At 45.7% G+C, this 6,326-nt stretch overlaps 1 pseudogene; it reads right to left on the bottom strand.

The window, feature by feature from the left end:
- Positions 1-3,493: 3,493 nt before the first annotated feature.
- On the bottom strand, positions 3,494-4,091 carry LOC150060948 (large ribosomal subunit protein eL30 pseudogene; annotated as a pseudogene).
- Positions 4,092-6,326: the final 2,235 nt, after the last annotated feature.

Below are 6,326 nucleotides of genomic sequence, written 5' to 3'. Positions count from 1 at the left end.
TAGAGGTTAATTGGAGATAAGAATCTCAGGCCCTTTTGTGCCTGGACTGGCTTTGCACCTTGATCCTCAGATCTCAGCCTCCAGAGTAGATAGGATTACAGGTGTGAGCCACCTCGCCCAGCCCCTGAGCTTCTTTTACCCAAGGCTAGCACTCTACCACTTGAGCCACTTTCAGCTATTTTTGGTAATTTGTTTTTTTACATTTTGATATATTGTTTCTATTTTTTTACTTTTTAAATTGTAATTAATAGAAGGGTTACATTATATTCACCAGATAGAAAGTGTATTACTTCACAAACATGTTTTTACTTCACTTCTCAGGTTTTGCCCTTGACCCTCTCCCCTCCTCTTGTTTTCCCCCTTTCCTTTCCTATTTCAAATAAACAAATAAACGTATATGTAATATACCAGATAACAAGATACTGTAACAATATGAGAATAACCAAGGGACCACAAAAGAGATGAGAAATGACGTAGTACATTAAGAACAACAATCATATAAGATAAAGCTCTTGTTTCCATATCCTGGAGGTCCTCATTCTATACGGTCTTATGTATCTTGGTTATGAGCTGTTGTAATCTTCTGCTAGGAGAGTCCAAGGTTTGTACTGATTATTACAAATGAGGGAAACCACTGAGCCTATGTTCCTTTGGGTCTGGCTTACTTCACTTAATATGATTTTTTTCCAAGTCTTTCCATGTCCTTACAAATGGGGCAATGTCATTCTTTCTGATGGCAGCATAGAATTCCATTGTGTATAAATACCACATCTTGTTGATCCAATCCACTACTGAGGGGCATCTGGGCTGGTTCCATGTCTTTGCTATGGTAAATAGTGCTGCATTGAACATTGTTGTGCTAGTGGCTTTAGTATGTCCTTGTTTCTGGACCATTGAGTAGATGCCAAGTAGTGGAATTGCTGGGTCATAGGGGAGCTTTGTGTTTAGTCTTTTGAGAAACATTTTTGGTAATTTGTTGGAAATAAGAGTATCAGACTTTCTGCCCTGACTAGTTTCAAACTATGATCCTCAGTTCTCAGCCTCCTGAAGAGCTAGGATGAGAGGCACCTGGCTTTTTTCTTTCTTTTCTTTTTCTTTCTTTCTTTCTTTTTTTTTTAAATAAAACTCACCTAAAAGCTTTAAGAGATCCTAGAGTACTTATCACTCAACTGGTAATATTTTGCTACATTTGCTTCCGTATTCTCTTTCTTTCTGAAAGTATATGTACATGTTCATACTTATTGTTTTAACCATTTGAGCATCACCTGTAGACAGTATGCCTCTTTGTTCTTAAATACCTAAAATACTTTGCCCTTACATATACTTTTCTCAAGGACATAGATATTTTACTTGTCAGGGAACATCAAATGAGTATAATGCTATATTTAATATAGAATCTGTATTAACAATACAGTTAAGGATGGTAGGAAGTTTATTAGAAAAAAATATAGCAGAGATAATACATGGCATAGACATGCTACAGGGAGGATGGCAAGTGAGCCTATATATGCCATCTTGGTCCATCTTCAGCTATCTTCCTCATTCTAGACCTTGGTCTTGGGTTACCTAGTGAGCAGGAGAGGGCTTTGTGATTGATGGGTCTCTTTTCTTTTTTCTTGTAAAGTTGTGATGCCAAATTCTGTCCATATCAAGACTTAGCTGATTCTCCAAATAATATTCCTAAAGCAGATTTTTTAAAAACTAATCTTGAGGCTTAAACACATGGCTTAGGCAATGAATGTCCTTGAGTTCTTTTGCTCAAGGTTGGTGCTCTACCAGTTGAGCCACAGCTCCTCTTCTGGCTTTTGGGTGTTAATGGGAGACAGTCTCATAGACTTTCCTGCTTGAGCTAGCTTCAAACCCAGATCCTCATATCTCAGCCTCCTCCAGCGCCTGGTCCAAATTTTTTGTTGTTGTTTTGTTTAGAATCTAATCCTGATCACACAGGCCCTACAGTCTCTAGTGTTTAGTTCAGAACAGATCCTCAGCATTTCTTTGTCTTTCAAGACCTGGGTATTTTTCAAGAATTCAGGCCAGTGTTCTGTAGAATGCTCCTTAGTTTGGATTAATCTGACATGCTTCTGGTTAGTCAGACATTTGCTGGCAGGACTCCCAGAAGATGCTGTGTGATGCTCTTGTGTTGGGATTGGTGATAATCACTTTGCTCACTAGGTTAAGGGGATTAATTGTCAGGTTTGCTACTGTAAAGTTACTACTTTTCCCTTTGTAATTAATAAGTAAATGGGTAGAAGTTACTTTGAGATTGAACATCCTCCCGTCCTCAAACTTCTGTGGCCATTGATGAAGCAAGGTGGGACCAATTATTATTAGTATGATGGTTACAAAATGGTGGACATGGTTCTGATGTCGAGTGCTATCTATTCCATGATGATAGGGTGGGATGGAAGGGAGGAGGGAGGACTTCATCAACATTCACTCAGTTCTAAATGCCATACCAGCCTTTTATCATCCATTATTTCATCCAGTCTTGATCACAGCTCCATGAGTCTGTCTTGTTGCCTGTTCCTTATAGACAAGAAAACTAATACTCAGAAAGGTTAAGGCATTTGCCTAAAGTCATACAAGGTAAGAAGTGGAAGAGTCTAGATGGGTTAAATTCTTTTCCATGGGAAAGAGCCCTGGGTTGTATCATGGCATATAGGTCTGATTTTTCAACTCTTTCTTGGCTTACAAGTGGCCATGCTCTTAAAAGAGGATGCTTACAGAGACTGATCTGAGCCCCTTCGCACAGTTATTTTCTATTACCAGCTAGCTAGGAGTCTATCGTACTGCTGCTCTCTGACCAGCCCTGCCTGGAAGTTGTCTGAGAGACTTTCCAGCCCCTTGGCTAGACTCTGCTCCCACCCAGGTGGCAGAATCATCCCTAGACATTGACTCATCCACTCCCATGCTGCATTCCCTGTGCTTAGAAAGACAGGAAACTCAACTCTGCTGTTCTAGAAAGCCTTTCAACAATAACCTTGATTAAGGGGATTTTCCAGTTAACTATAGCGATTTTCAGTTATTGTATTCTTGTTCTTTGAGATGTGCTTGGTAACTCTCATCAACCCAACAATTCAACTAAACAAAATAGTTGGAGAAACCAAGAACCACAGAATCAATTACCAATTTATTTTTTCTCTCTCAAGGCTAGCACTCTACCATTTGAGCCACAGCACCACTTTTGGCTTTTTGGTGATGAATTAGAGGTAAAAGTCTCAGACTGTCCTGTCTGGGCTGTCTGTCTTGGAACCACAGTCCTCAGATCCCTATCTCCTCGGTAGAGAGGATTATAGACCTCAGCCACCACATGCCACCTCACTCCTTATTTTGGACTCAGTTTACCTGTATGTTTTAGTCCATGTGAATGGCTAACACACAATACCTTAGATATCCTAGATGTCAAGTCACCAGCAGACTGTTATCTAGTGAGGGTTCATGGGTCAGAGATGCTGTCTTCTGTGTCTCCACATAGCAGCAGGGACAAACTCCCTCAAGGCCCCTCCCCACTAATTTGTTGGTTTTTTAAAAAAGCTTTGGTAAGTTTGATTAGAGAAAATTTTTCTCCAATTTGTTCTGATAGGTTTCTAATATCAGAATCCTCTGGATCACTGACAGCCAGTGTGCACACTGTAGTATTTCCCACATGTTGTGTCCAGTTCAGTACTGCCACTGTAGCGATGGACACCAGTTTTGGCCATCATAGCATAATATTCCACTTCAGATTTCCTCAAGGCTGGGCAGTTGTTGGCAAAGATAACCAATTTTCCTTTACCTGGTCTGATTATCTTCAGTCTCTTTGTACCCCAGCAGGTACTTTCCACTTTCTATAACAAGCTGTGTGGGGCTGGGAGTTTGGCCTGGTGGTAAGAGTGCTTGCCTAGATGCACGAAGACCCAGGTTCAATTCCTTGGTACCACATACATAGAAAAAGCTGGAAGTGGTGCTGTGGCTCAAGTGGCAGAATGCTAACCTTGAAAAAAGCCCAAGGACAGTGCTCAGGCCCTGAGTTCAAGCCCCAGGGCAACTTTAACAAGTTGTAGTCTAGACTTGAATGACTCCAGAGACCTTTTCATCTTCTTGTTGGCCATCCTCTTCCTGCCTTAGATGTGGGAGGGCTCCCAAGAGAAAGTAGCTGACAAGATGGCCAGGTAGTGAGAAAGGCCCCTCCCCACTTCTATTATTATTATTTTTAATAAGAACATTCATGATGGTAGAGTCCTTTCAACCTAATCATTTCTCATAATCACCACTTTTCAGCACTATTGTGTTAGATGTTAGGTTTCAATATAAATAAATTTGTGTATGTGTGCATGACATTGACATTCAGACATTATCATTGTCTTTACCAAAAACAAAAGGCAAGGCAGCCAGGCACTGATGCCTCAGTCCTTGTAATCCTACCTACTCAGGAGGCTGGTGGTTCAAAGCCAGCCTACACAGGAAAGTCCCTGAGACTCTTCTCTCAAGTTGAACCGCTAGAAAACTAGAAATGGCTCTGTGGCTCAGAGTGGTAGAGCACTAGCCTTGAGCAAAAAGAGCTCAAACCCCACACCTGACCAAAATAATAATAATAATAATAATAATAATAATACTATTGGATGCTGCCCGTTCCTCAAGGCAACAGACAAAGTGTATGAGATTCAAATGAGCAAACCAGGTCCCTCTCATAAAGAGGAGGACATATGAAAGCTGTCTCCTCTTGCAAGATCTCATTTAGTCATGAGAGGAAGCTTTATAGAATTTCCATTGTGCAAATGAACTAAAGCTGGGGGAGGTAAGGTAAGAAAGCTACTGAGGGATTAATTTGAACCCAAGTCTCCTGGAACCCCCAAATGTAGTGTCCCTTCCCCTTCCAGATGTCAGCAGGACCCAGCTAATGAACTCCAAGAGAGAACTAAGGGGCAGGGCAGCCCCCTGAGGAATCTTCACTTGCCCGCTTGGGGGTGAAACACTTGAGCATACAAGATGTCCTAATGCACACTGAGTGACTCTGATGAGGGAGACCAGGGGTGAGGGGTGGAGGGGAAGAAAAGAGGGTGCCTATGAGGTTGGAGACAATTGGCCTGAGGACACAGATCTGTGTGACACCCTGGGTCTTTGAACTCGGGTACTTGGGGGTTCTCCAACGGGACGAGTTGCGCATACCCGAAACCACAGTTGTGAGGTTGTAGGGCCTGTGGGTCTGTGGGGAGGCTGCACGGTCTTCAGCAGATCCTCCCTGTCCCCTCCATAAACACGGTTCAAATCCCTGGCCATGGAAGCATCATCCAGTCCCCCCTTGAATCTGGGTTGCACCGACACGGCTTACACGCGCAGGGGGGGGTGTCATTTTTTCCCCAAGTGCTTGCCTGCCTTGCCCCGGGGACGGGAAGCCGCCCTCTGGACCATCCTGGGGGGCCGTGCCCGAGGGCGCCCGCACCGGCCAGGATGGGCGCTGGAGGGCGGCGACGCCAGCGGATGTCACGGCTTACCTCAGAGCCCGAATTAGAAGCCTGCAAAAATCACAGCAGGAAATAATGCGGTGCCTAAAATAGAAGCTGCAGCCCAGAGCGGCCAGGAGTAGGTGGTGTGGAGCTCCAGCCGGGCCTCCCGGAGGGGGCGGCCCGGGAGGGGAGCAGAGGCCCCAGGGCGGGGCCCGAGGGAGGGCGCTCGGCCATCCCGGCCAGATGCCCCCCTCCCCAGGGCCCTCCTCCTCCTTTCTCCCTCCCCGATCCGGAGACCCCACCACCTTCCCCCTCGTGCCTTCCTCTCCCTCCTCCCCCTCTCCCCCTCCCCCCTCTCTCCTCTCAGTCCTCAAGGTCCCCCCCACCCCCACCCTTTCTTTCTCCCCCTCCTCACAAACTGCCCTTCCCTAGCTCTCCTGGCATCTGGCCGGGAGACGGCAGAGCCGCCCCGGGGCCGAGCCCTCATCACCCCCCTGCCTCACTGGGGCGAGCGGGAGGCCAGCAGGGCCAGGATTCCTTTGGGTGGGTCCCCGCCTCTCGAGCCAGGCGAGCAGGCGAGCACGTTGCCTGCAGCCTGGGCTGCACTCTCTCTCCTCCCCGTGGGGTAGACAGGGGTGGCCTCTCAAAGGTCCCTGACTCCCTGTGGAGTTCACCGAGCCTGTGACGACTCGTGGCAGTCAAGTGGAACTGGCAATGCATAAAAATACAGCATTCATCCTACCTACTGCTTCCCTTGATCGTCACCGCCCTGGGCTCCTGCGCGTGCGCACGCCGATCCTGCGGCTTGACCTTAGGACCTCTCGCCTGATTTTTTTTCCATATATTTTTTATTGTAATTAATAGAAGGGTTACATTACATTCGCCAGATGGAAGGTGCAT

This window comes from Megascapheus bottae, chromosome 7 (genome assembly GCF_031878675.1).
Source record: "Megascapheus bottae isolate mThoBot1 chromosome 7, mThoBot2.hap1, whole genome shotgun sequence".
Taxonomy (NCBI): Eukaryota; Metazoa; Chordata; class Mammalia; order Rodentia; family Geomyidae; genus Megascapheus; species Megascapheus bottae.
Note: the sequence above shows the minus strand (reverse complement) of the source record. Positions and strands in the feature narration are given on the sequence as shown.